Source organism: Lissotriton helveticus, chromosome 1_2 (genome assembly GCF_964261635.1).
Source record: "Lissotriton helveticus chromosome 1_2, aLisHel1.1, whole genome shotgun sequence".
NCBI lineage: Eukaryota > Metazoa > Chordata > Amphibia > Caudata > Salamandridae > Lissotriton > Lissotriton helveticus.
Window position 1 is genome coordinate 359,797,835 of NC_136058.1, and position 21,485 is coordinate 359,819,319.

The following is a 21,485-nucleotide window of genomic DNA, read 5'->3' on the forward strand; positions in this document are numbered from 1 at the left end:
GTTGACCCTGACTTTTTCTATGTCATCTCGCAACTAGGAGAAGGCCAAATCTCCTACGGCACCTGACAGTGCTGGAGGACATGGAGAATGTTGCAATCATTCGCAAATTCCGCCTGGATAGACCAACACTGAAAGTCCTGTGTGATCTTCTGGAGCCCCACCTGCAGCCTCAAAGTCACTATCCAACTGCTTTCACACCCACATACAAGGTGATGGCAGCTCTTCACTTTTTCGCAACTGGTTCCTTCCAGGAGACCCGGGCTAGCGCTGGAGGGATGTCGCAGCCCATGTTCAGCCAGGTGCTGAGGGATGTTCTTGCAGCCATGATGATATATAGGAATCGCTACATCCATTTTCCGAAGGGAGCAGAATTGGCCGGTGTGAAGGGTGACTTCTATCCCCTTGGGCGCATCCCACATGTTGTAGGTGACATCGATTGCACGCATGTACGTCTGGTGGCTCCACAGGCAGCAGAGCACATATATAGGAACAGAAAACATTTCCATTCAATCAATGTTCAGGTGGTGTGCCTTGCGGACATGACCATTTCACATGTGTGTGCAAAATTTCCAGGCTCTGCACATGACTCGTACATCATGAGGAACAGAATTGTGCCCCGACTGATGGAAAATCTGCATCCCGAGCGTGCTTGGATTGTGGGTGAGTATGCCTACAGATTTGCGTGCTGTGTGTTACCTGATGCACTCTGGCTGTGCAACATTGCAATGTGTTTTTGTCATTCACAGGTGACTCTGCATATCCCAGTAGGCCATGGCTGTTGAGCCCGCTGAGGAATCCACAGAGCCCAGCTGACAACCGCTACAATGAGGCACATGGCAGGACCCGACGTGTGATTGAGCGGACTTTTGGGCTGCTGAAGTCAAGATTCCGCTGCCTTGACAGGACAGGAGGTGCACTGTCATACTCGCCTGGGAAGGTGTGCAAGATCGTTGTGGCATGCTGTATGCTGCACAACCTGGCCATCCACAAGGGGATCCCCCTGCTCCTGGATGATGATGAGGAACCAAGACCTACACCTGCTGTAGGACCTGCTTCCAGTGATGAGGACAGTGGAGAGGATGAAGGAGTAGACCTGCGGCAGCAGCTCATTGAACGCTACTTCACTTGAAGGTGGGTGACGAGGTACAACGTGTACATTGTGGGGTGTGTTTGCTGTTGTTGTGATGGGCTAAGCGCGGATGTAACAGACAGGCACACGTTCAGTCACCTGTGTGTGGTTAAAGTGACATTGACGTTCCATATGTGAACATATGCAGGACCCTATTTGTTCACACCTGCAGCCCATTGTCTAGTATGCCTGTAGTGTCTTGTGTATGTTTTGTGTAGTGTTCTGCCTGTGATGCCACAATGTGACCAGTGACTGTTGTTCTGTTGTGTCTACCTAGGTGCTACAGACGAATCCTGCACTACATACTGTACATCATTTGGACACATCATGGACATTGTCAACATTGTAAATCTTGCACTAAAAACGATACAGCACAAAAACTGGTGCATCAGGGATTTTATTTTGACAGTGTACATGTGATTTGTGCGGGAATATTTACATGACAGTGGGGAATGAGCAGTGAGTTGACAGTCCTGTTCAATGAGATGCAAGAGTAGAGTCCACATGGATGTGGTGACCCAGTCCAACAGACAGGTGCCATTGCCAAGGAAATGTGGGTAAAGACAGTCCAAACAGTCAATACAGTAGGGAAGAGGGTTGTCATCACGGCTGGCTCCGTGATTGGCGTGTGGCAGGTGCTTTGCCTCCGGAGACTCCCAGGCTCTTCTTTGGACGCCCCCTAGATCTTTTTGGCGGTGGGGGTCCTGCTGAATGGCTAGCGGCATGAGGGGACTCGTCCCTCTCTGTTGGCGCAGGGGAGGATGGTGCACTGTCATCCTGTGGCACAACAGGAGGGGACGGAGGTGGTGGTTGGTACAAAGGCCTGTCCCTCTGCAACGCCAATTGCTGGTCCATGAGGTCCACCATCTGTCCAAGGCAGTTGTCGATGGACCTCATCAGCAGGATGAGCTCCCTTAAAAGTTCATCCGACCGGCCACTTTGTCCCTGGACCTCTTGGTATGCCTCCACTACTCTGGTGAAGTGGTCCAGGGATGGTGTCCACTCCTCCCGAGGTCTGGTGGTGACCCTGGCCCTCCCACCTGCTCTGCTGCCACGGACCTTGTGCCTCGCCACTGTGGGTCCACACACTCTCTCCCTGCCCTCCACAGTTGTTGCTGTGGGATGGTCATCCCCTGGGACAGGGAGGGTGCTGCAGGTGTTACTGGTGGTACTAGTGGTAATGGCAGTGGCGGTGGTGACGGTGGTGGCTGCGGTGGAGGCAGAGGCCATGACAGCAGGGGTCTGCTGCACTGTTGTTGCAGCAGACGTGGTGGTGGTGAGGTTGGGGGCCTGGGACCTCTGGGTCTGTGGCACACCAGATGGTCTGGGCTGGAGCTCATCGTCCAAACTGTCCTGGGTCTCCGCATCTGAGAGTCCATGTGCCGGAGGTGGAGACTGGCTCTGCTGGTCGTTGGTGTGGTCCTTAGCAGTGAGTTCTTCATCACCTGCGGAGTAGATGGGGAATGGTCAGTGTTGGGCACTGTGCAAGTATTGTCTCAGCTGTGTGTAATCGACTGTCTGTACACTACACAAATATGGAGTCAGCAGTAGTACAATTCATGGCAACACTGTGTGTAATTTCATAGTGCAGAGGAACATCATTTACTCATACATGTTGGATGTCAATGCATTGCATGCAATTGTTGCTGCATTTCGGGATGCAGGTCTCCTACACACACATCAGGAAGATTTAAGATAGCTACCTACCTGTTAGGTGAAGGGGAACAGTGCAATGGCTGCCACATGCTCCTGGGTGGGAGAGTCCTCCATGCTGCTGGGCTGTGGGGCAGGGGGCATGCTGGGAGTAGTGAAACAGGCATCCCACCCACAAACAGGACTCCATTCCAAGATGCCTACCTACCTGCTAGGTGAGGGGGAACAGTGCAATGGCTGCCACATGCTTCTGGGTGAGGGAGGCCTCCATGCTGCTGGGCTTGGGGGCAGGGGGCATGCTGTGAGTAGTGATACAATCCTCCCACCCACACACACTCCTCCATTACAGGATGGCTACCTACCTGTTAGGTGAGGGGGAACAGTGCAATGGCTGCCACATGCTCCTGGGTGGGGGAGGCCTCCATGCTGATGGGCTGTGGGGCAGGGGGCATGCTGGGAGTAGTGATACAATCCTCCCTCCCACCCACACTCCTCCATTACAGGATGGCTACCTACCTGTTAAGTGAGGGGGAACAGTGCAATGGCTGCCACATGCTCCTGGGTGGGGGAGGCCTCCTCGCTGCTGGGCAGCGGGGCAGGGGGCATGCTGGGAGTAGTGTAACAGGCCTCCCACCCCATACAAGTATCCATTGCAAGATGGCTGGCTACCTGTTGGGTGAGGGTGGACAGTGTGATGGGGGTTTGGGTTGTGCAAGGGAGTAATTCTCAGTGTGTTGTTTGGCATTTGTTTGTACTTACCAGCCTCCATTCCCCCGCCTACTCCTGTGAGACTCTCAGGATGCAGGATGGCAAGCACCTTCTCCTCCCATGGTGTGAATGTTTTCTGTGGGATGGGCGGGCCACTGCCAGTCTTCTCATCCAGCATCCAGTTCTTGCTCCTCTTCTCCTTGACAACCCTCTTGAGATCATGCCACCGCTTCATGATCTCCTTCTTGGATCTTGGGGTGTTCCCTACTGCATTCACCCTTTGGACTATCCTTTCCCACATTTGGGTACTGGCTAATGGTGTCTGTTGGACCAGGCTACCAAACAGTTGTGGCTCTACTCTCACTATCTCGTTGACCATGACTGTCAACTGACTCTCAGTGAATTTGGGCATTTTAGGTGAGGTCATGTTGTGTTGTGTTTGGATTGTTTGTGGGTGCTGGTGGGTGGGTGGTGGGTGTGATGTTGGTGTGTGAGGTGTGAGGTGTGAGGTGTGTTGGGGGATTGTTGGTGCTGGTGTGATGGTGGTGGTGATGGTGGTGGTGTTTGTGTGTGTGTGCTGTGCTCTTTTGCCTCTCCTGTGAGATGTGGTGTATGGCCTTCTCTTCTGGAGTATTGCAAAGGATTGTGGTCAGTGAAGCTGGTGGTTTTATACTCAGCTGTGTGGGTGTGGCCAAGTGGTATTTGGATGTCAGGTGTGTTGTTGGAGTAGCCCTGTCCTTGTATATTTTTCTTAGCAATGTTTATTGCTATTTGTATTTCTTTCAAGGGGGGCATAGCTACATTGATTTATTCAATGTTTGTCATCACGGCGGTGTTTTGGATTCGTCCGCCATTTTTTTCATGTTCATTCCGCTGCGGTGGCTATGCTGCAGCTCTTCCGCTATCTCTCCCATTCACTCCTGTGTGCGACTGCGGCGGTCGGAACCAGCGGTTCTGACCGCGGGACACTCGGGGATATCCTAATTTCCCGTGCGGTGTCTCCGCTTTACCTGTGGACGGTTTTGTCTTTTCTGCTGCTTTTCCGGCCGCTGCGGTCGGAGTTTTGGCATCACCGCACGCGTCGGGCGGTTTTATTTCAACCGCTACCGCCGCGGTCGGTCTTTCGTGGCGGTTGATCCTAATTTGACCACCGGTTTATCCACGGTCCTGGCGGGCGGTTGTTTTCCGCCTCCATGGCGGTCGGGGTGATTTTCCGCCCGCCATCCTAATGTGCCCCTAGGTCTTGATCACAGTAGTTTAGAAGGAAAGATATATATATATATATATATATATATATATATATATATATATATATATATATATATATATTACCTACTGGCGGTCGCCAGTAGGTAGTTATAGTTAGGACCTAGTTTCCATAGGAAATCCACAACATTCTATTTGGAATAACTTTGGCGCTGGTGGACGAATCTTTGCGAATTTCTCTAAGAAAATGACCTGATCAGTTCCGCGCCTTCCCTGAAAGTTTGGGGGTGATTCGTCAAGTGGGGGCCGAGAAAAAAGGGGGGTCCCAAAACATGTTTTCCCCATGCAATTTTCTATAGGGACCTTTAGCCAGGGCTACAGCCCGAACGGCTGAACGGAATTACACCAAATTTGGCAGAGAGGTAGATTTCAGTTCGCAGATTGTGCTTTTTGTTAAATGGTGTAAATCCGTTCAGTAGTTCCTGAGAAAATCAAAAGTAAAATCATAGCGATATCTAGAGACGGAGTTCTGCACGCGTACGGAAATTCGTACAATTACGAGCACGAACTGCTTGCTGATTGGCTGTCAACTGTCTATCAACACTCCAAACCAGGAAGTGTTGGCAGCCATCTTGTTCGTCGCTAGAACCGAGTCACAAGAAAACAGTAAAACAAAGTTGAGGAATAAGGAAAGGGGGCAGGGTGGAAACATTCTGACCCTGTAGGCTTGCTCATGGGGTCGTACCTGGATTTTTAGAGTCAAATTTGTTTTAAAAAAATGTAAAACGGTGGCGTACGCGTATGGTACTCGTATGCGGTGGAAAAGGGAAAAAAAAGTTGAAGTCCGTTTTATTCATTAGGTGTCGGGAGCAATTTTTAGAGCTATATTTCTATGATAGTATGTAAAACTTTCAGTTTTTTTTTGTGCACCAGTTGTACTCTGTACGTGTGTGCAGCCTTGTTTGCAAGCGCACTTTTTTTTCTTTTTCTGAAAGTTCGCCAAGCAAACCTCTCCTCATTACAGGTATTACATTTGCCACTTTTTTTTCACGGGTCGTGTTTGTCATCCGCTGGTATACTTTTGTAATATATTAATAAACATATTATATCTATGTTTATTTGAAATGTAGTGTCGAGGCGCCAAACGTTTATTACATAGTCTGTCCAACCGCCATTTTATTAGTTTTCCTCCGTTATTTTTATTATATCTGTTACTTTCATTTTACCCTCCGCATATTTTCTGTGTGATCGATGAGATTTCCTGCCACAGACACCAAGGTGTTTGTCCTTGGCCTCCAATCTTATCAGACTTGGTAACACGTATAGCTAGAAACTAATTTGAAGGACGTACTCTCTACGCATGCGCAGCCTTGTTTCCAAGCGCACTTTTTTTTTTTTTTTCTTCAAGTTCGCCAAGCAAACCTCTCCTCATTTCAGGTATTAAATTTGCCGCTTTCTTTTCCCGGGTCGTGTGTGTCATCCGCTGCTATGCTTTTTTAATATATTAATAAACATATTCTATCTATATTTATTTGGAATGTAGTGTTGAGCCACCAAACGTTGATTACATAATCCGTCCAACCGCCATTTTAGTAGTTTTCCTCCTTTATTTTTATTATACCTGTGACTTTCATTTTACCCTTCGTAAAAACCATAAGTTTCAGTTATAGTTAAGAAATAGCATTTAAAAAACCTTCGAAATTCACTGAAAAAAACATAGGTTTCACCCATGTTATAGTTAGCTGGACATTTCACTCATACAAAACCTTTGAAATTCCCCCGTTATAGTTAGTTCAGCTAACTATAACTCGCACACCCGCAATGCACTGCTGATGACATCACATATTACATCACTCATGCCATGGTCAGTGACATCACTCATGACATCACTGATGACATCACTGATGACATCACTGATGACATCATCTTTGTGAAAGAGTGGCAGGCGTCCTCTCACCCTAATATTACCTTTGATACACACATTCAAAAATAGGAACTAACATTTTTTTTAAATGGAGATACCAAAACCAGTTACAACAACTTATTTAGTAATTCCAACTCCTACATACACATTCACTCATTCACCAGTAGTTCTATATAGTCACTCATACATGTACTCACTCATCATATGTACTCATACACGTATACATCCTGTTACATACCTACACTTATATATAGAGTTATTCACACACATCAAACATCCATTTACTTGCATATACAGGTCTATACACACCACTACACTTATTTCTACAGAAACGTACACATACTTACTCTCTTAAACAATGGAGTGGAGAAGTGTGGATCAATGGTTAGAGCGGCAGACCCTGATGCAGAGGTCTGGCCCGGACCAGGGTTCAATTCCTGCCTCGGCGGGTCTTGAGCTCAATTTCCCCGGATCGATAATTCTCGCCTCAGTGCCTATTCTAATCATGGGTCCCACTCTGCAACTCTGGGCAATAGCTTGCTTAATCTCCACAACGACCCCAACAGCGCTAGGATGCCTGGCTTCACCTTGGGGGTGCCCAGGAGTGGGCACTTCACAAGAAAGGCCAGGAAGGGTTCCACAGCGGGTTATGTACAGCGCCTTGAGACCCCTTCGGGGGTGATTCGTGCGCTATATAAGCACTACATTTACATTTAAACAATCAGTTATAGAAACACATACTTATTTATACAGGAACTCTTCCAATCTGTCACTGTCATATATCCTTACTTATATACATCAGTACTCACATATACTAATTTAAAACATATGTACTTACTCATAAAGACACTATTGAGGCAGTCATTCAGTTAGTAACACACCCATACACACACTCATTCACCCATACAGTCCTGCATACATGCTGTCTTCAAAACACATACAAAGAGTGAGTCACTCATTCATGCATCTGTGCGCTAAGTAATACCCCCACCGAACCCTACAGACACTCATTCTGATACTCAAAAATCCATATAATAACCCATATATACACTCATGTAGCTACTCACTAACCCATGCAGCCCCTTATACACAAAGTGAGACACTGATACAGATATTTACATATTTAAAGATTACTCGCTAATACATGTATTCACTAAGATATACTTAATAAGTCAGTTATGCAATCATTTTTACGAAAAAAACATCCATTTAGACACTTATTTACCCATGTATTCTTCCATCGACCTTTAGATATACATATATAAAAAATATTTATTTTTCAGAAAGACACACATTCACTGGATGATGTCATCAGTGATGTGATTTGAGATGTCATCAGTGATGTCATGAGTGATGTCACTGACCATGTCATGAGTGATGTAATATGTGATGTCATCAGCAGTGCAGTGCGGGTGCGCGAGTTATAGTTAGCTGAACTAACAATAACGGGGGAATTTCAAAGGTTTTGAATGAGTAAAATGTCCAGCTAACTATAACATGGGTGAAACCTATGTTTTTTTCAGTGAATATATATATATATATATATATATATATATATATATATATATATATATATACTAGCGGCCTGTCCCGACGTTGTCCGGGTATAAAAAAGAATGTCTGCAATGGTTCTAATAGGTAAGAAAAATGTATTTCAAAACCTCATGGTATACCACATTTCTTGTTTATTGAGAATCAGGATTTAGTATAAATTGATTTTCTGCATTCCCTGACCTAGAGAGTGTGACATATAACTGTCCATGAGTGAAGCAGTCCTCTCTGAAGTCTATCCCAATGACTTTGTATGTCTGACCTTGTGATTTGTTTATGGTGGATGCAAAAGCAATGTTAATAGGGAATTGTAGGCATTTAAATTGAAATGGTAGATCAGTAGGGATCATGGGAATTCGGGGAATATGGTCTAACTGTCCTGCAGCAGGGCCAGTGAGAAGAGTAGTCTCAATGACATATGGTAAAAGACTTTTAACTTGGAGGTGCGTCCCATTGCAGAGATTAGGTGGATGTAGGTTTTTTAATAACATGATAGGAACACCGACTTTAATTTGGAGTGTATGGGGGGGAAGTCCGGAAGGGTTAAGTGAGTTGAGGAATTCTTGCGGGTAATGCATGGCGTCTTGTGTATCTAATACTGTATCAATGGAATTATATATTTTGATTTCACCCAGGAATAGTTGTAGGATGTGTTCATTGATATGATGTACTGCAGAGTTTCGGGGCGCAACTATAGACCATTCGCATATCCATGTGAAATCTTTCCATAGAAGATGCTGAATGTCTGGGTAAACATGTTGTATGAGATCATGTAAGGTACTGAGAGGCTTACCTAAGTTATGTATGTTGATAAAGCCATTTGTGTCAGGTATTTCTCCATTACCCACTTGTAGTAGAAGATCGGCAAATAGTGTATCTCCACCTCCTAAATGTGTTCTCGTGTTAGTACGTAAGGTAATAGATTGTACAAAGTTCCATAAGTGTGATGCTTTTAAGCATGCTTTTAGTATATCTTCACGTGTTCCTCTAGGCACCACAGGAAGAGTTTGGCGAAAGTCACCAGCAAACACAAAAGTTACACCTCCCATGATGTTGGAGGAATTTCTAATGTCTTTAAGAGTTCTGTCAACTGCCTCTATATGTGAGCGGTGTGTCATTGTACATTTGTCTCACATTTTGAAGCAGTATCCCTAAAGGTCAGTTTTTTCGAATAGAGCATATAGAATCCTTTTCAAGGGAAACAGTTAAAGGTAGTTTAAATGTCGAATGTGCGGTTTTACCAGCAGTTAGCAAAGTGGCAGCTATTCCAGACGAAGCAACAGCCAGAGCCAATTTGCCAGAAGAGCAAATTATGGCTAGTATGAGGTTTCTTAGGAAAGTTTTTCCTGTCCCACCGGGGGCGTCTATGAACAATAGTTTGCCTTGGTTGTTCCCAACACTATCAACTATGGTGTTGTAGGCGAGTTGTTGATCGGGAACTAAGTTCGGCAAGTGTTGAGCAAGGTAGTTATGTAGTTCTTGTATATTATGTCAGGTAGCTATATTGTGGTATCCAGTTTGGTTAGTCCTGTCTGCTGGCGGCAGGCTGAAATCCTGTAAGGACTTCTCGCCTAATAGATACAGTGAGTCTTCTATTTCTATTAGTCCCTGGTTAATGATTTCATTGGTGACTGGCATACAGTTATTATGAGAGTCCTGATGCATAGTGTGTAGTATATCTTCACATAGATCATTTTTAAACTCTTCCCATAAAGCCATAGGATCAGATGGTTGACAAAATAGCAAAATTGTCACAAACAATTCCCTGAGTTTTGATGGAGATTGTGAAAGCGCCGCATCAGCTAACGTATGTTTCGAATGTTCGTCGTCTTCAATAAGACCTAGTTGTTTACAGGCCGCTTGATAGGTTGGCATTAGTTGCCCGTTAACATTCAAAAGACTCTGAAAATTAGTAGGCCCATGAACATGTTGTAAAAGAATCCTTAAATGGAAGCATTCTGATTAGTTTGGGTGAATACTGTACATCCTACCAAGAGCAGTGTCTTTCCTAACCCCAGGGTGACCTAGTACCTCCTGGCCGCGTTTCCGACGTGTAAAGGTTGAATGAGCCCATGTGAAGTACTCTGGAACTTCGTGGTATAGCAAGGTTTTAGCAAAATCGTCAGACCCACATAAGTGGAAGAACGCGGTAAGGGTTGTTGCCGGTGGGTTTTGTGCTATGTGCCTAATGTTTGTGTCATTAAAATATACTCTTTGTCCATTTGGTAGATGTACGGCCAAATGTGTGACAGTGGGATGCCTTTCATGAATGCGAAACTCAAGAAGCCTCCACACGGCCTTGGATGTGCTAATATAATGGCCATTGACATATGTTTCTATCTCATTGTGTTTGTTTTGTATAGTAGCAGTTGCCTGATCAGACCCTTTGTTTATATATTTGCATATATATTTTATTATGGCTTTAACGGATTGGCAGTATTCCATATTAATGTGTGCAATAAAACTGCGGCACAGTACAGGCGAATATGGAACAACCCACCGATTATTTACAGTGACCTCCTCTCCTCTGACTGTGATTATGACAGTATGGCCGCCATGCTTTGGGCTTCTTCTACGGTAAACGGGATACCCATTAACACCAGTTTCTGTCTCATCCGTGAGAGCCCTTGGGTATTTCTTAGTACAAATACCGTTTTTCATACAGGGTGAAAGAATGTTGTGTTCCCCACATGGTCCATGGAGCAAGTTTTTTTGACAATTTGGAATAGTAGTTGATCGTTGACAGGATCAGGCAGCTCGGCTGATATGATGTGATCAAATTCGTCTGGCTGTATTTTATGTTCAAGCCACAATAAAATGTGTACGTGGGGCAGTCCTCTTTTTTGCCATCCGATAGTAAAAATGTAAGCTTTACTTGTACCGAAAATAGCTTTTTGGGTCAGCAGCTTAACCTTTAAATTGAACACACGCGCTACGATGTCATGTCTATCGCAGGATATTTGTTTTGTGAATAAGTGTTGTTTAATCTCTGGCCATTCGGGATTGCAGGTGAAGGTGATAAACAAATCTGGTCTCCCATACTGCCTGACGTATGTCATTGCATCCTGTGTCTTTTCGTGCATGTACCTGGGTGAGCCAGTGAATGTAGATGGCAATATAACGTGTTGTCCGATATCTAGTGCATATACGTGCTGATTTTGATTAACTGCATCCTTTAAATGGATGTAGTTATCTGCGCGTAGTTGTGTTTGATTACGCCGAATAAAATCCAGTCTTTCCATTATCATCTTTGCCATCATATCCACAATGTATTGATTAAATAGATTGCGGAACCAATGCAAGGTATTGAAAGCGCCAGATCTAACCATAAGGGTATAGGCATAGTACTGCATGCATGTGACCATTTTCTTAGTATGGAAATGGTTTTGGGGTATATTTAGACAATACCCATCCTCCCCTCTTGGGAACAGAATGGGGTATTGTAAAGGATCATATGATCCATGTAATTCTGACACTCTACGTAATAGGCCGTCCCGAGTATGTAATACAACTTCGCGGGCCCTTTGTTCTCGTTTACTAAAAGAACAGCAACCTCATCCGTGCTCGGTGCATTATACCTCCCTTGATGTGTCTTTGGTGGACGATGATCAGCGTGGATAATGATGTGCAAGTCTTTCTTCTGCATATTCATCTCATAGTTGTACTTTATGGACTGATTGTAAGTGTTATGTGAGTGTAATGTGTCCTGTAGTAGTTCAATAAGGTGGATATTTAAATGTGGCAGCATGTGTGACCGTGTGTCTATTTGATGTTGTTGAGACAGGAAATATATTTGCAGAAATTGTGCAGGTTTTCCTTCCTGTGGAAGTAGACTGCCAATTAAGTGGTATAACTGGCCATGTATTTTAAAGGTAGGCATAACATTTTTTAAGTAGTTGTCTAATGAGTATTGGTGGTTCTTCAATGTTGCTTATAGTACTTTTACGGCGGAGCAGCAAAGTCCTTGAGGTTCAGCCTTCCATTTAAGTGCTTTGCATTTGTTACAGACATTGTCCATGTTGCCAATGTTGATATCTGTATGGTTGATGTAGTCAAAAAGTGGGTTGTATTGGAAGGCGGATCTTACTGTGTGTCCAATGCGAGGGTGTTGTTTTAACAGTGAATGGTGGTTGCTGGAGGCGACATAGTACTTGTGTCCCTGTAATAGTGCATGTTACATCGATGTGTTGTGTGTTGTGCTGGTGAACGTCAAGCAAAGTGGCAGGTCTGTCTCTTAGCAGGTTGTGTGGGTGAGGCTATTTAGCACTTGACGTTGGGATGCGTGCACTCCTGTTAGCAAGCCTGTGAGAACGGCGCAGAGTTTGTTCACTGCAAACAGCAGACGTCGTTGGTGCTGAAATCTGAGCTACCATTTGCTCATTGTGGTTTTGGCTTTTGTGTATGCGTTGTATTTTTTGTGCCTGTGTTTTAGATGTTGTCCTGGATAGTTGTGTCTTCCTCTTCACCATGTTTGGATTGTCCCCGGAGTTGTCTTGTAAATGTGAAATAGAATGACTGGCAGGGTGGTATTCTGTGTCCGAGCTTGTGTGTAAGTGAGTGTAATGAGTATGAGTTGAGGCATGAAGTAGCACAATGGTCATACTCCCATGTTCACCTATTGTGCGCAATTAGTAGTAACATGTCCTTTGTAATAGTTACAGCACTTTACTTGTGGCAGTTGTTACGAGTAGCTGTGTGACACACATTAGATAGTGTCAATTGTCTCCCCCTCAGTGCCCAATCCAAATCCCTTGCAAGTGGCCTGTTGAACCTGTGAGGGAGCGACTATGTACATAAATGCCCGAAAGGTAAATGAACCCAAAAACAAAGTCAGTTTTAGCGGCAGCAGTAGCTAAGACAGTAGGGTTTTTAGGTCCAACATCCTGTAGTTGTTGTGAAGAGTAACCCGCTTTCTTTTGCAATTCAAGAAAAAGTTTTTTACCTGTGTAATCGAGCCATTTCTACATGCTAATGCTGGTTGCCCCCTGCAGCATAACATGTGCCTCCGCTTCTCCAGGCAGTGTCAGGAATCGCCCTAGTTAGAAGTGCCTCTGCATCTGCGGATGACTGAGCGGGTGTGGCTGCTGTCAGGTCCCTTGGCCTCGCAGTGTCCAAAAGCGGGCCCTCGATGCTGTGCTTGTGCCTACAGTGTCCGGCACCGCGATGCTGTGTGTGTGCCAATAGTGTCTGTGAAATGGGTAATCGCGGCCATCCGCCTATTAATTGTCCGAAGTTCGGCTTGTGTGCCCGCTCAGAGGAAGTTCCGCCTTTGTGCCGCTGAAGGTGAGCGTGTGCTCTGCGGTTTTGACAGAGAAGGCTGAGCTTGTGTTTGTCCGCTCACAAATGGACAGTGTGCAAACGCCCCGAGCCGTCCTGGACAGTGTGCAAAGGCCCCGAGCCGTCCTGGCTTATCCGAAGCTGAGTGTGTGTTTGTCTGCTCCCAAATGGGCAGTGTGTAAACGCTCCCGAGCCGTCCTGACTTCTACGAAGGCTGAGCGTGTGTTTGTCCGCTCCGAATTCGACTGTGTGCAAATGCCCCTGAGTCGTCCTGGCTTGGTCGGTTCACGCACTCCCCAAACACGGCATGGTGCACAGATACGCCACACACCGCGGCAACGTCAGATGCCACACCTTACTGAACGCTACCCCCCGCTTTACAATGCAGCTGTCGTCTCAGAATGCACACACCTCACGACGTGCTCGAACGCTATTCTCACGGTGATAGGACGCTATTCTCAGGTTGCAGGCGTCTCCATGCGTTACAATGCTGAATGCTGAACGCACATGCCCACACTCGCAGAACACACCTCATGACGTGCTCGAACGCTATTCTCACGGTGATAGGACGCTATTCTCAGGCTGTAGGCGTCTCCATGCGTTACAATGCTGAATGCTGAATGCTGAACGCACACGCCCACCCACACGCCCACCCTCGCAGAACGCACACGCCCACCTCAGAGCTGGTGCTACTTCCAAGGGACTACTTTGTCAAACAACGTGCTTTGTCCCTTCTAAAGTATATGTGCGCTGGTGTATAGCCTATGTCCATCTGCTTAGCCTGACCTTTCCAATGCTGTATGCGGTGTTCCGGTTGGCGCTGTGGATCTGGAGCTTACCCGCCTCAACGGTTTGGGCTCTCTCTTTATATTATTAGTATGGACCAGTGGCAGATGTTACATTTTACAAAGCTACCAACATGCATAATGTAACCTCCGTTCTTGTAATGAAATTGCGATTCTCATATTATCATGACTAGAGAATCTGGATTTCATTACAGACATGGAGGCTGACATTATCCCTCCCATCCCACCCCTTGGTGATCTTACAATGATTTAATGCTGTTTTTGTTACAGTTTATTACTATACTTTTTATTAACAGTACTTGTTTCATCTCTTGTCCTTTTAGCGTGATAAGCTTGACACTATTTTTTACATTCAAGAGGTATTTACTTCTTTCTCTTTTCAGGTAACGCTCCTTAACTGTGTGTCGTCTGGCCTTTGGTTTAACCTTCGTTCTTTCTTCTCCTTCATCCTGCTCATCAGAAGATCGTTTTGATGTTACAAGTTTCATTAACTTATTTTCCTCCTTAGTTACTCAGTGTTGCTAATGACTTTGGTACCATTTGACGAATCTTGATGAAACTTTCCAAAAAAGGGTTCTTTTTGCTTCATTTATGCATGGAAAGTGTCTGGGTGATCTGTCAAGCCGGGTAGGGGGGGGGGGAGATTTCCATAAACTTCTTTAAGAAGTAATAACCCAAAAACTGCTGAACTAAATTAAACCAATACGGCAGGAAACTAGATCTTGGTCTGAATATTGTGCTTTTTAGGAATTGATGTAAATTCGTTCAGTAGTTTTGTAGAAATTAAGGTTAAAGAATATTTGTATACCTGGACAGTTGGATCGACGAGAGTCTCGCAAGACTCTTGCGGGAGCAGCAATTCAAAAATAGAGCATTTTGATTGGCCAGAGAGCTTTTTTCCCTTGGGCCAATCCATTCTCACAGGAGTCAGACTCCCACAGGAGCAAGGTCTCTGATTGGCTGCCAGCAACATCAGAAAAATGTTGTTTGCCATTACAGGACTTGGGTAGTTAGTCCCTTGTCCTGAACAAAAAAAAAAGATATAGGAAGGCCCCATGGGGAGACACAAAGGGACACACACTCCCACCCCAGGCCAAAAATTGAAAATGGCAATTTTTGCTGCAATCCTGTGGGAGTCCTGCGGAATGTGGGGAACAAAATGGAGGCTCGATCTGCATTGTTTAATTAATGGGAGGGGGGGTGAAGCACCTGCCTCACCGAGCCATTATACTCCCTGGTTAGCCCACCCCTCAGGCCTAAATGTCCATAAAAGTGGAGAGGGGACCACAGAGCCCCCTTCCCAAGCCTTCAAAAGCCCCGGGACCCCATCCCCCCTGGGTGAGTAAATGTTTGTAATGGGAGGGACCCTATACCCAGGGACTGGCCCACATACTGTGTCCAAGGGGAGCCCGCCTACAGAACACAGTAGTTTCCCAACTTGCACATGCAGGAAAACATCTTGCGTCTGCCTGGCAGGAGCAGTTTTTAATTCCCGCCAAACAGAAGCAAACACAAAGTCTCCTCCCAACGACCCTGTGGGATGGGGTTCCCAGGGCCTTATGTGGATAAGGGAAGGGGGGCAAGTAGCCTCTCCTTTAAAAAATAACATGGCCCTGGGGGACGAGGGCCCCATGACCTAATAAGGCTAGGGGAGAGTGAATGTGCAGCTTACCCCTTTGGCCCTGGGGGGTAAGGGTCGCCGGGACTCAATAAGGGATTTTGGCCCCAGGGAATGGGGTCCAAGAGGGCTTGGAGAGGGGCAATGTAGCCCCCCTTGCATTGTTTATTGTTTTAGGCCCCAAAGGATATGGTGCCCATGCATATTAAGGCTCGGGAGGGGGAGGCATGCCTTCCTCCCCTTTAATTGTTTTTAGCCCCATGCAATAGGGATGGCATTTTCAGGGCTAATTATGGGACAGGGAGAGGTGCTACATGCCCCCCAGGTCGTAATATATATGTTTTGGACCAAGAGGCTTGGGTCCCAGGGTCCTAAGGCCACCTCTATGCAGCGCATGACAAAGGCAGTGTGCCGGTGGGGTTGACAGCCTGCTGGTGGTTTGGCCAGGGAGTTTGGTGTCAGGCCAAGACCTGTGACCAACCCACGCTGCACACTGCCAAAGGCTGGGCGCTACATGCGGTTTGCTTTCTGCAGGAAGTTGGAAGCAGGGCCTGGCGGCAACACAGACCCTGCGGTCAACCGTGCATGACCAAAGGCCGTGTGTAGCTTGGGGTCATCCACCTCCAGATGGCTGCTTGCAGGGAGTTGGATGCAGGGTCTGGCTTGCCAACTCCATGCTGCGCGCAACATAAAGCTGTGAGCAAAATGGGGTTAGCTGACTCTTGGTAGGTAGGCCAAAGCTTACATTGGAAAAAACCTAGAAATTCTCTGAAAAAACAAGTTAAAGTACTTGTTAAATGACCTCATTGATGAAATCACTGATGGCACCAGTGAAGACATCATCCTATGAGTGGGTGTGCTTGTTTTATAGTTTACATAGAGGAGAGTAACAACCAAAATACTTTTCTACATTATGGGCCAGATGTAGGTAGCCAAATACCGGTCGGTAACGGCCGAATTTACCGAATTTCGGCCCGTACCGACCGGTATTTGGACATTTAGATGTAGGGCGTCCAAAAACTCCAGATTCGGTAAAAATTCCGAATCGGTAGATTTACCGTATCGGAAAATATTCCGAATCGGTAAATTTACCGAATCGGAAAATATTCCGAATCGGTAAATGTTCCGAAACGGTAAATTTACCGAATCGAAAAATATTCCGAATCTGTAAATGTTCCGAATCGGTAAATATACCGATTCGGAAAATAAGAAATGGAAAAAGTAACACCCTTGAGAGGTAGGTGACCCCTAAAATACCAATTTTGCTGCAAATTCGGTATTTAAGAGTCGGTATTTAGCATGGATTGAAAGCAGGTGGTAACCAGGTACAGGCTATAAAATAGGACCCCAAAATGCAACAGTGTAACCAGAATGGCAGCATTCTACTTCATAGCAAGGCGTCTACGGCTACAGGAAGCAGGAGAGAGGGAATGGAAAAGGGAGGAGCAGGTCTACAGGCAGAGGATTACACTCTTCCAACTGACAGAGCCAGAGATACTGCAAAGGTACAGACTGCACCTCCAAACCATCCTGGACCTGATCAGGGACCTGCACCCACTCCTGGAGCACCCGAAACCAAGGGCCCACGCCATCCCACCCCATGTGCAGGTGCTCTGTAGCATACACCTGCTTGCATCTGTGAGTTACCAGAGTGTTGTTGCTGCGTAGGTGGGGTGTCCCAGAGCTGCCTGTCCCGTTTCTTCAGGAAGTTCCTGGATGCCATGATGCAAAGAATAGAGCATTACATCCACTTCCCAGACACTGATGCGGATCTGCTCAAGACCAAGACTGAATTTTACCTAATGGCAAATTTCCCACATGTGATTGGCTGCATTGATGGCACCCACATCCCAATATGCCCACCTGCTGCCACTGAGTACATATACAGGAACAGGAAGTCATCACACACAATAAATGTACAAGTAATCTGTGATGCCAAGTACATGATCACAGATATAGTGGCCAGGTACCCAGGAAGCACCCACGACTCCTACATCTTCCAAAACAGTGCGATCTACACCCGCCTGACAGCGGGGGAATTTGGTGAAGGATACCTGCTAGGTAAATTACTGTGTGACACTCCCTTGCTAGATGATGCAGACGTATGTTAATGTGTGCCTGTGAGTAATGGTTTTCTCATTTCACATTAGGGGATAGTGCATATGCACTCCGTTCCTTCGTCCTGACACCCTACCTCAACCCCACGACCCCCAGCCAGAGACGATACAATGTGGCACATAAATCAACCCGGAACATCGTTCAGCGCACCTATGGCCTCCTGAAGAGCCGGTTCCGCTGTCTCCACAAAAGTGGGGGGGCACAGCAGTACTCACAAGTAATATGCTGTAAGATCATTGCAACCTGTGCAATGTTGCACAACCTCGCAACTAAGAAGGGCACAGAGGTGGAATTGGAGGACTATGAAGACCATGTTGATGAGCAGGCACTACCAGCAGCCAACACAGTAGGAGTACCAACACCCACAGACGGAAGACAGAGACGGGCAGAGATCACACACAACTACTTTTGAGTAAGTATAGAGACAAAGCAAGTGTGTAAAGGCAATGAACGTAGTTTATTTGGCACTACGTTAAATGTCTGAAGACACATTTGTTACATCCTAAGTGTGCCTAGCACAACTGGGTGGACGGGGGTTACCTCACCCTCACATGTCTGACCGAATTTTGCAGCCTCACTGCCTGCGCCCATGCACTGCACTGTGTGATGCCTGAGGCTGGCTTTGTTCTATGTCTGCTGTGCCAGCGCCTGTACTCTGGCGTCTGCTGCTCCTCCGAATTTCAGGGATAGGGGTGCTGCTCCTGCTACTGATGTTGTCTGTGTCCCCTAAACCTTCACCTCCTGTGGTGGCTGACTGGTTTGTCAGCAGCACTTCCATTGCTGTAGTGACTCTCCCCATCCCCCTTGTGAGATCAGTGCAGCAGTGCACCAGCCCCTCCTGCGTCGCAACAGAACGGCGACACAGCAGTGAAGTCGCTGTTGCAAGACGGTGCATGCCCCTTGTCTGCTGTTGCATGCACTGCCTCTCCCTGCACCTTTGGGCGCGATCCTCATGTAGTTCATCACAAAGTGACATCGCACACTGTGACATGTCCCTGACTCCATCGGCCATGTCCCTCATGCTGTCCGCCATTGATGTTATCCCCTGGTTCATGTTGTCTAAGTTTTTGTTCCTATGGCGCATTTGTCTGTGCACTGCACTAATAGCTTTTGCCTGCAGGCGCTGCACCTTGACCATTGTGGTCTCAAGGCCTCGGAAGACACCCTCATCATGGCCACTCAAGCTTGCCTCCCGGACCCTATGACGTCTTGTGCCTCCGGATAGAGTGACAGGAGTGGATGGAAGACCAGCTGTATTTCCTGCCATTGACTCCATTGGGTTCTCACCCTCCCTTTCCTCATCTGAGGATGTTTGTAAGATCCTTAGCCGGGGAACCTCATGCCTCCTGGGCCTGCAGATATCTGACACCTCTGAGTCTGCTGGTGTGGCAAGTTGTTGTGACTCATGTTGTGGTGAGTCAAGGAGCAGAGGAGATGCTTCCAGTTGCATGGTTGCATGTTCCCATGATGCACTGGGCCAGGGACAGACTAATTTGCATATAGCCAGGTTCTGAGCTGGGATGGGGCAGTGAGCTAAATAACGGTGATGGATCAAGCCCTGATCTTTGGACTGGGTAAGAGTGGTCTGCTTAATTCAGACACTCTGTTCATCACCACCCCCTTTTCTGAATCCAGTTGCATGGTGGCTGCCTCTGGTGTGGCAGCTGCATGTGTGCAGGGTGCTGGAGGTGTTGCAGTGCTGGGCCCTGCATCCCTGGCTTCTTCCTCACTCCTCTCCCTTTGGGGATGTGTCTTCTCCCTCTCCTGCATTGTCTTGCGCGAAGTCTCTCCTGTGGACAGATATGGACAGTGTCTTAGTGGTGCTTTCACTGTGTAATTCACAATTAAATCACATGTCATTTGCACTATTTCCTGCTCCTCTCCTGTCTCTAATTGTATTGTGTGGCATGCCTGACATTATTTCATGTTGACTGCTCTGATGTGTTTTCTTATGACTACCACTCCCATAAAGCATTGCAGGTGGATACTGAAGCCTGTACTGGAGTTCCTCAACACACAGCCACATTGGGGGAGGGAGACAGGCAAGGGGTGAGGAATGATGGACATGTCCCTTACCTTTCTTTGATGCAGCTCGGGCTGAGCTGTCTGCATCACCAATCCCTACAACGCACTCTGGCTCCAGTGTGGACTCATCCAGCTCTTCCAGATCCGTGAGAGCAGGTGCCCTGTTCTTTCCTCCACCTGTAGCATTGGCCTCTTTCATTCTTGCTGCCAATTTCTTTTTGGTAATGATCCTCAGATGATACCATCTCTTCTTCAGATTGTCCACTTCCCTGGTTGTCACTCCTATTGCGTTCACTTTTGTTTGGATCCCCAGCCAGGTGTTCCTCTTCACAGCCTCTGCTAGCTGCAGAGACTGCTTTCCAAATATCTTGGAGTAGTGCTTTACCACCTCCTCCACTAGCGCCTGAAGTTCACATGTGCTGAACTTCATCTTCCTCTTCCTCTCTGCACCTTCCCTCTGGGAGTCTTGGGAATCCATTGGTTAGTGCTGCACAGCTCAGCTTCACAACAGCCTGTCACTGTGTAACTGCTCTTCTGTGTGATCAGTTACTCTGCACCTGCATGGGTGTGGCCACTTCCTGGTTGTGGGGTGGGGTGGATGCACAGGATTGGTTGATTGCTCTGTTGGTTGGCTGAAGGGCGGGGTGGAGGCACGTGATTGGTTGATAGCTCAACTGCCTGCTATTTTGTATCCCCGAGTCGGTATTTACCGATTCGGTATTTACCGAATCGGTAAATACAGATTCGGTAAATCCCATTCATTCCTATGGGCATCCAGGCCCATAGGAATGAATAACAAAAACAACAAGTGATGGACTGAATGTGGATCAATGTCACACACTCCCCCAGTCAAAAGATCTGGGCCCAAATCCATCGTTTTTTTGCACTCCACACCACCCTGGGTTAGACAATGGCGATATGCAAATCAGCTCTGACCCTGTTGCCCCATGGGAACAGTCCAGTCCGAACTACAAAAGCCTTGTCCTTCCCAGAACGGAATCAAGCATCCGAGGACCGGACCGGTTTCGAGGTAACACCTCTCTTCAGCCCGGCTAGCTTGACTCCAAGTGGTGTGGAATGAATGGGATTTGCCGAATCGGTATTTGCCGAATCGGTAAATACCGACTCTGTAAATACCGACTCGGGGTTTCCGAATTTTACCGATTCGTTATTTTTTACCGATTTTTTTCCTACATCTCATTTCCCTTTTCTAAAATACCGAATCGGTAAAATTCGGTATTTTAGAATCTGTAAAAATGAATTACCTATATCTGGCCCTATATATATCATGTACTTTTGCAAGCTAGTTTGCTTCATTTCAGCTGCTCTTTTGAAAGTTTTGGAGTAGTTAAGTGGGGGCTGAGAAAAAGGGGGATAACAAAACTCGTTTCCCCATGCAATTTCCCACAGGGGTTTTGGACATGACTAACACCCGAATTGCTGGACAGAATTACACATGTTCAGTAGTTT

The 21,485-nt window shown here is 46.6% G+C and overlaps 1 long non-coding RNA gene across 1 annotated transcript in view; it reads right to left on the reverse strand.

Moving 5' to 3' along the window:
* Window positions 1-1,510: 1,510 nt before the first annotated feature.
* Window positions 1,511-21,485, reverse strand: part of LOC144807920 (uncharacterized) — a 64,711-nt gene continuing 44,736 nt past the window's right edge. Inside the window, exon 2 of the long non-coding RNA XR_013606523.1 lies at window positions 1,511-2,574. This is a non-coding gene — a long non-coding RNA (uncharacterized LOC144807920). The remainder of the gene's footprint in view (window positions 2,575-21,485) is intronic.